The sequence below is a fragment of the Monopterus albus genome, unplaced genomic scaffold (assembly GCF_001952655.1).
Source record: "Monopterus albus unplaced genomic scaffold, M_albus_1.0 scaffold172.1, whole genome shotgun sequence".
In the NCBI taxonomy this organism is placed as follows: domain Eukaryota; kingdom Metazoa; phylum Chordata; class Actinopteri; order Synbranchiformes; family Synbranchidae; genus Monopterus; species Monopterus albus.
The window spans coordinates 2,967,578-2,976,742 of record NW_018128052.1 but is presented as its reverse complement, the minus strand read 5'-3'; the positions used below and the strand labels follow the sequence as shown (position 1 = coordinate 2,976,742).

At 44.7% G+C, this 9,165-nt stretch overlaps 1 protein-coding gene across 1 annotated transcript in view; it reads left to right on the top strand.

Annotated features, from left to right (window-relative positions):
- hs2st1a (heparan sulfate 2-O-sulfotransferase 1a) overlaps window positions 1-9,165 on the top strand; it is a 25,243-nt gene that overhangs the window by 9,838 nt on the left and 6,240 nt on the right. The gene's annotated exons all lie outside the window — the stretch shown is intronic.

Sequence of the window (9,165 nt, the reverse complement as noted above, 5' to 3'; positions counted from 1 at the left end):
TATATATATATACACATACATACACAGTATGTGTTTATTCCTCCCCAAGACCTGTACTTGGACTTTGATGTGTCAGATTGGTATAGTTCCCCTTTAATAGTGCTGTGAGTCTGATATAGATGAACATATTTTTTATCAGTTCATCAGAAATAGAGATTTTAGTGAGTAAATCCAACTGAAACTGTAAAAGACAATTAGAAAAGTGAGGGGGATTGCACAGCCTTAAGAACTGATGTGGATTTACAGCCTTAGGTGACCTTACACACACACAGTGAAGTGTAATTTTAAATTGGAAAAGGAAAAAGAGCAGTGTATGGCGAGGAACCTGTACTCTCATATCGACCAAAACCCTGAGTTCAGGTACTATACTCTAATCAGCATCTGGAGAGAAAATTGGCCCTGTTCATCCTAACACAATGATCCTCTGATGGTGAGCACAGTACAGCATCCCTGCTGGATTTATGGCCTGCAGATTCTACATATAATGAGATGAAAGAGGAGAACGAGAGCTCGACGAGATGAAAGAGACACAGATAAGCCTGCAGAGATGAAGTGATAGCAAGTCCTTACGGAGAGCTGTTGCTCACTCTGTTGCACGTTTCTTTGTGGGCCAGTCTCTGAGGTTTTCACCTGTCCCTCCCACTCATCATTCACCTATGAATAGCTGTTGTCTGCTCCAGTTAATAGAGTGTGGAGTGTTCCCCGGACTCCCATGTATGCATTATTAATTGTCTGTTATAGGGCAGAGAGAGACACAGACGGAAAGGAACATCAGATATCTGGGCTGTAATCAGATCTGCACTGTTATGCAAACATTTTTTGTTACAATAGAGCAAAACAACGCATTGTATTTCAGAGTGACTCTGCAGTATATGATATTGAATTTGTGCGCTTTATGTTGCTCCCGCATTACACACAGGTGTGACTGCAGCGTTTGTGAGGCTAAAGCGTTTTGCAGTGACAGGCTTCTTTTACTATAACAAATGCATTTAACAGCTCTTCTCCAGATTTACCCAGGTATTTTCCTCCTTTTCTTTTTTTGAAGTGCAAATGCTTCTAAAAATGTTGACTAATTCCCTCTGCTTAGTCACTGACAATCTGTGCCAAGATGAGAAACACTCCAATCAATCACCGCCCTCCCCTTCACTGTCTGCACAACCTGTCAGGCCTGGCTTTACTTAACAAGGCATGGGGATGATGGGATCTGCCATCTGTGTAAATTGTTCCATAATCTCATCTGACTGGCTGTTTCTGATGAAGCAGACAGAATGCGGCCCCCTTTGCTCTTTCTGTTTTTCCCAGACATTATTGGCTCACCTGTCAGACAGCACTGTCGGCTTCGATCACACAAAAGACATATTAGTGGTGTAAGTGGCAGGGTGAACCATGATGATTATCATTTCCATCTATTGCAGACGGTTATTATTGGTGTAGAAACAAGGCTTGCCTTTTAGATTTGGAAATACACATGGTCCACATGTGACTGGAGCTTGTTTTGAGTGCCTTCAGGTTTAGTCAGGCCGCATGTATTTTACCATCAACTCAGAAGAACAGAAAATGCCCCATCTCCAGCAATACACTTTGTATGCACTGCAGTCTTCTCTCCAAAAGTCAGTTTCTTGATTGAACATTTCAGTGACACTCAGCGGAGTGATTATGGCCTCAGGACACCCCAAACCTCTTCAGCACTTTACACTTTCTGCACAGTGTTGCCCTTGTCAGCGCTGACAGACGGGGTTTGTCCCTTGTCCATATTTGAGGAGTTCTTTGTCAGCATTCACTGACAAAAGCACACTTGTTTTCAACAACATGCAGCTTCACTGTTGGAGGAAACAAGTTATTTCCAGGCTTTTCAGGACACATGACCTTTACGTGGATTATTTGTGCTGAATTAAACTCGCGAGCCAAGCAGCAGCATCTCTCCTGAGGATCGAGTGCTCCCGGTGTTGTGGGTGGAAATCCGACTTGTGCCCACACCTCGACGTATTCTCCTCACCTTTCCTGCTCCTCTCTGCGCCTTCTAGTAAAATCACAACTACTGTAAAAACTATAACAATGAAAACCCAGCCTTTATTTATGGATCCTCGCAAAGCAGCAGTGCAGAGTCCAGGACAGGAAATCTCAGGTCCCTGCGCTGCTCTTCTTTTTTTATGAGAATCTGCAGCGTAGCCAGACATTTTATTGTCACTATTTCACCTCAGCGGATGTATCTGTTGATTTGAATTTTAATAGTCGAGCCTTTCCATTACTTATATTGCAGTGTGACTTTGATACATTGTTCAGCATCATTTCTAACTTTTCCTGTCGGATTGTATGATAAATCTAGAGGGGAAAAACAAGTAGAACCCCACATCTTCCTGTAGATAAGGCGTGTTTGTTCCTGTACTTTGCCATCTGTCAGTCCGTCATTCATTCAGTGGCTCTCAAGATTGGATTATCAGCAAGTCCCAGGTTTCCTGGATTTCGTCGTTTATTTTTAGAATCTATACATAGTTTTGTTAATGAAACGTCAAAAATAATGAAAAATACCCACCAAAAGTTGAAAACCCAAGGTGACGTCAGCATTGGCACCGGTACTGACCTTGTCAAGTGTTTCAAGTGTGAGTTAAAATGTGATGAGTCCACATTGAGTACAGTTTCTTTGACAGTGTCATTATAAACATCAGTTTCTCCACCAGCGGTTACCAGCCGATTAGGGCACAACACCGATGGTAGGATGAGCACGCGTCCTTCTCAAGTTATAAAAAGATGAAAACTTAATGTTAGTGTTTTTGTTTCAATAATGATGCGTCACTGACTTGGGAACGTCTGAGCCAGTCGGCCATGTTTGTTTAATACAGAAGAAGAAAAATGATTTGATTTCTGACTTTTTTTTCTCAGAATTCTAATTTCAGAACTTTAAAGATGACTTTAAAAAAAAATCAGAATTCTAAGATTAAAGTCATACCTTAAATACATTGTTTACAGTGGCCCTAATCCTCTTCTGTAGTTAGGAACATATACACACTGATGACATTTGTATACGGTCATCTGTCCATGCCCGTTGTATTAGAGAGAGGTAAACCAAGCTAAACCAAAAAGAGATTGAGAATGTGAGATTCGCTAATGGATTTGCTCTCTTAACAAATCCAGGTGATTTAGCTTGTCAAACTGAAACCAGATCCAAGATGAATCCAGCTACGGGGGCTCATCTCTAGTAGAGAGAAGTCTGGATTGATACGGTGCCTTGATAAAGCATATTCCTCAGTAAAGTTAGCTGTTATAAACTATGATCTGATTGTCTGGCACCATTTCGTCAGTCACCCCGGCCTGGTTTGTTCTTGTCCCCCTTTCCTCTTCTCTCCCCCAGCTGTACTGTGGAGGACAGACCAGTGAATGAGACCTTTCACTGAATGTCAATGTCACACTTGTGTGTCAAAGCCAGTGGGAAAAATGCCTCAGCTTTTGGCACTTACCCCACTTTCAAAGCGCCCACTTAAGCAGTTACACTTGGATCGAATGTGTTTGTTTTATTTTTCACTGAAGTCAAAATGTGAAAATGCATGAAACACTGCATATAGTACTGAAAGCATTGTTACCTAGTGAAGGGTTACAGAATGTTTTTGTGCTGCATTGTGCGTGCCGGTGTCCGACTCTGTTCTTGCTGTAATACCAAGCTTGTATGAAAGCTCTTAAGGTTTTTCGCTTTCGTTTATCTGTTTCCTTCTTCAGCTCTCTGCAGTTGTCTTTGAAAAGATTCCTCTCCCACTATGTTTGTCATTCCTTGTCACCACTCAACACTGGTAAAGCCAGTTCTGCTCTGAGTCAGGCCTGAAACTCCCTGTCAGCTTGTTTCTTCTGATAATTCACTCCCTGCTAAATGGATAAAAAGACAGAGCTGGATTAGATATTTGGTCGTGTATCTAAATGTTCGTGAGTGCTGAAGTGGTGCTGTAACTGTCCCCCTGGAAACCTGGCGCTACAAACAGCAGCATGCATCCAAGTCTATATAGAGTGAAGAAGAAGACAGCACGAGCAGCAGCAAACTCGATTTCTATATAGCAGTAAGCTAAATATCTTCCCTGTAATACTCCATTGATTTTGCAATCCAGTGGCACCCGAACAGAACCATACAGGCCGCCGTACACCTCAGTCTGCTGCTGATAGCCAATCTCTATTACCCACCTAGCACAAGGCTTTGGTTCGAGAGGCTGTATCCCTCTCAGGGGAAGCAGAGAGAGGGAGAGAGAGCTCCGGCTGGCGGATCAGAGTAATGATGGATTTATGAGCTGCTTGGAGAAAGGATCATCTCCTCTCCCGCACTTTTATTTTCCCATCAGATCTAACATGATAGCAATAATACACGACAGCCTGTCACATTTTGTGGATGTGACAGTGAATACGAATGATGACTTCAAATGCTTGCATCTAATCAACCAAGAAATTGCCTCAGTAAATATGTTCAACGACCAGCGCTCTGTCTTCCTCCTGTCTCTCACTCTGAATGAAATGCAGAGTAATAGGCTTGTAGTTGTCACAATGTTTAAGACCCGTGTTGGCTTCACGGTTCATAATTAGCTTTTAATGCACATAGACGACTTGAGGGGAGGAAACTGACAGAAATGTGGAAGTGAAAGGAGGCCTGCTGTGTGGCCATAGTGATTTAGGCTTTTGTTGTCTAATTAAATGACCTCATAGGGGAGCGCTAAGCTTAAGTTTGTGTGTGTGGCATCCTCCGATATGGACGTTTGTGCCAAGTGTTCACTCTTGCAATGAATAGGGCGTTTCCTACAAAGCTTAAGAAGCCCTCTCTGTGCCAGCTTCGCCTCCTTGTTGGTTGGCACAAAACACCATGTCTTTAGCAAGTGGTTTCTGTGCCCCTTCACGTAAATCAGGTTGTTGTTACATGTTCTCCTGTTTGGCCCTGAAGGTGTGAATATGGACAAGAACATAGAGTTTAAAGTGTCAAGTCATTCAATTAAGACATTTTCTTAATTACCCTTTTGGTATTTGGCTAATTTGCTCTTGCTTGTTTGGGTTAATAATGAGATATCGTGCTCTGACTCATTTGCCTCCAGTGGAGGTAAGTGGATTTTGTTTTTGGTTCTCAAAACAATAAAACAAAACATATAAAACACACAACACCAGTGTCTCCTCACAGGAACAGTGCCCTCCTTCCTCTGGATAATCCATAGACCTCGCTGTCAACAGTTTTTTCACTGGAACTAATTGAACTGAAAAAATAGTCCCTGTAAAACCTGCTGACAAGGAGGTCTGAGGATAATCCAGAGTAAAAAAGATACTGGAAAGATTTACTGTTGTATATTTTAAGTGCTGCTTTCCATGCTGTGAGATAAATGAAACTTCATTTCATTTGTCTCCATTGTATTGTGACGGTAACTGGAATATTAAAGATGGATATGTCAAAACCTGGGCAAACCACTAGAGGAAGTGACAGAGTTGGGCATACTTTATTTTTTGTTTGTTTGATATAAATACTGAAAGCCCCTGAAAACATGGTTTCAGGTCTTAAGTATTTTCTGTACCATTAAATATTCATTATTAAAAAGGCAACAATCAAAGTTAAACTAGCATTAATGGAGGTTTTAATGGAGAATTGGATTATTAATTATTTAGGGGCCAACTAAAGGGAATGCAACAAGTTCACACAACACTAACATATTATCCACTTATACCGTTGACATGGCAGTGTGCTAGCAAATAACTGTTCGTTTACAAGTCCAACAGATATGGAGCGTAACAGTAGCATTAATTTAGAGTTGTGTTTCTGGCCACAAGATGACTGTAAATCCAGCATTTAGTCTTGTATTTGCTCATTTAACCACTAATTTCTTCACTATGTTCCCTAACGTGTTGCTGTGTCCGTCTTGGTTCTGCACAAATAGATTTATCGTAGTTGTTTCACTGAAAACGGTGTCCTGTTGTGTGGTGAGACTGAACCAAAGCAGTGAAGTTGTGATTTGCAAAAAACAAAACAATGCGTTGAAAGACACTATAATACACTGTAAGGCCACGTTCAGGTTGAGTTTCAAAGGTGCGGGAAACAAAGAACGCAGCCCTCTCCATCCATTCTGTGGAGGATTGCGTTCACTGCACTGGCACCAGCACTGCAGGGGGCTCTGGCAAAATGTGGTGAAAAAGTTGGATCCGGTTCAACTTTCATGTCACCTGACAGTGACATCATCCGGTAAGGCGCTGTGCTAACCAATCATATTCCGAGGACAGTCGGGACATGGTCGCCCACAGGATGAGGACTCTTTTGTTCACCTTGCTAGCGTGAGCGTTCACTGCTATTCACTGTCGAATCTAGGCCACAGGTCACGTACCATAAGGACATGCCATGCATTTTCATTAGTACGTACCGGATGTTAAACTATCAGTGCCGACTCACTGGTGGTAGAGTTGGTGCTAAGGTAGAGTAGGCTATGTTAGCAGTGCTGCTAACCAAAACACAATGGAAACTCCTGGGCTGGGGAGGTGAATGAAGCCACTCACATCGAGTTGTTAAAACGTGGCCATATCATGCCCATAACACTCCCCCCTGCAACCCCTCACCCCCTGACTGATGCAGCCCCATGTGTTAAAACACAGCAGGGAGTTGTGTTTTTACTGGCTCAGTCTGAATGTCTCTCTAAAGCAGAGAGCAGCTACAGAGGCTGGTGGGTCTGTCCCTGTGAGTGAACTGTTTCACACTGAGAACAAACATTTCAGCCACTCTTCATGTAGAAAATATTGGCCACAGCAGCTTCAAAGTTCAACAGAAAACATGTTGTTATTATTGTTAATGAAGAGTTCAACACACAAACTCAACCAGTCAGGATTGTGTGTTCTTGTAGACCATCCATCCATCCATTTTCCTCCGCTTATCCGGAACCGGGTCACGGGGGCAGCAGTCTAAGCAGAGATGCCCAGAATTCCCGTTCTCGAGACACTTCCTCCAGCTTCTACGGGGGGATACCGAGGCGTTCCCAGGCCAGCCGAGAGACGTAGTCCCTCCAGCGTGTCCTGGGTCTTCCCCGGGGTCTCCTCCCGGTGGGAAATGCCCAGAACACCTCCCTAGGAAGGCGCCCAGGAGGCATCCGAAACAGATGCCCAAGCCACCTCAGCTGGCTCCTCTCGATGTGGAGGAGCAGCGGTTCTACTCTGAGCTACTCCCGGGTGACCGAGCTCCTCACCTTATCTCTAAGGGTGCGCCCTGCCACCCTGCAGAGGAAGCTCATTTCGGCCGCCTGTATCCGGGATCTTGCCCTTTTGGTCATGACCCAAAGTTCATGACCATAGGTGAGAGTCGAAACGTAGATCGACCAGTAAATCGAGAGCTTTGCCTTACAGCTCAGCTCCTTCTTCACCATGACGGACCGGTACATCTCCACCAACCTGAAGGGAACAAGCCACCCTTTTCCGACTGAGAACCATGGCCTTGGATTTGGAGGTGCTGATTCTCATCCCAGCCGCTTCACACTCGGCTGCAAACCGCCCTAGTGCACACGGGAGGTCCTGGTTTGATGGGGCCAACAGGACAATGTCATCTGCAAAAAACAGAGACGAGATCCTGTGGTCCCCAAACTGGACTCCCTCCGGCCCCTGGCTGAGCCTAGAAATTCTGTCCATAAAAATAATGAACAGAACCAGTGACAAAGGGCAGCCCTGCCGGGGTCCAACATGCACCGGGAAAAAGTCTGACTTACTGCTGGCAATGCAAACCAAGCTCCTGCTCCGGTAGTACAGGGACCGGACAGCCCTTAGCAAAGGGCCCCGGACCCCGTACTCCCAGAGCAGCCCCAACAGGGTGCCATGAGGGACATGGTCGAATGCCTTCTCCAGTTCCACGAAACACATGTGGACTGGTTGGGCAAACTCCCATGAACCCTTCTGACCCTCTTTCTCATTTTAAGAAACTGAGAAAATGGAATAAAGGCACCTAATATCTTTGACTGTCACAGGGTGCACTCTGATTCTGCTTTTTGAATGTCATGGCTTTTCTCTGTCTCCATTTTCTGTATGTGTCATAAAAATAACCCTGAGAGGACATTTGAGCCCAGGCGATAAAGTCCCAACATAGCAGCTGTTATTACTGTTGTTGTTGACTAATGCGTGCTGTGGATGGACATGTGAATGAACATCTCCATTACAGCTGTTCTGTGTGCTGACAGCCGTCGCCCATTACAACCACCTGGCGTGTCTCCACACCGTCAGCCCAGAGCACCAGTTGGGAGCGTGCGGAAGCAGCACAGCCCCGCCGTAACCAGATCCAGCTTTTAACAGCTGCTCGGGAGGGTGTAAGAGAAGAGGTTTTTCAATGTGTGCTGTTGTGTATATGCCCATGTGTGTTCGCACAGACAAAGGAGAGTGGCGGCTGAATCACAGGTGACCTATTAATTGACCTTCAGTGCCCGATGCCAGTGTTTAAAGCTGTCCAGGCTGTAACAGTGTCTCAGTAGCCAGGCAGTGCTTTAGGCAGGGCTTTAGGAGCCTGCTGGCTCCGCTGAGGGCTCCCACGGGTATTAGCTGCCCTAGTGTTGTGCGGCTTCCCCTCTTCACACACACATGTGCGCATACACACACATCCTTTTTCTCTCCTCTTCCTGTGGAGTGCTCTGATGCTTTGTCAGCACCACTCAATCTGATGGAAATTCAAATGAAGAAAAGAGGGAGACAAAGGATGGGACTTCTTTGTGTGGAGTCTGTTCACACTGAAGTCTGGCTTTTTTTTTTTTTTGCAGCTTTTCTGCAGCTTCATATGGTGTCTGGATTGAGATGCCCCCTGGCAACGCCCGCCCTCCTGGTTTATGATGTATTGATGTCCTGTAGCCTTCCAGTTAGTATCACATAACAGTACATCTAACTACCAGCCTCTAACCCTTAGCCTGTCACTTCTCACTCTTCACCCTTTCACCCTGACTTGTGACTCCTTTCCTAGAAGAAGAGAAAACCAGGTTTGAAGAATGATTTCCCACTATCTTGAATCTGTCTGAAACACTCAAAGGCGTACAGCGTTTGAATGTTTGATCCAGTATGGGAGCACTCGGGCTCTTCCCTCCGCTCCTTAATAATACGGAGAGGGGAAGTAAAGGTGGGAGACTGATCTTAATGTTGAATCTGATTAGTGAACAGAAGATGTGGTACCACAGCATGAAATAGGCCGCTCACGGAATGATTAACTGA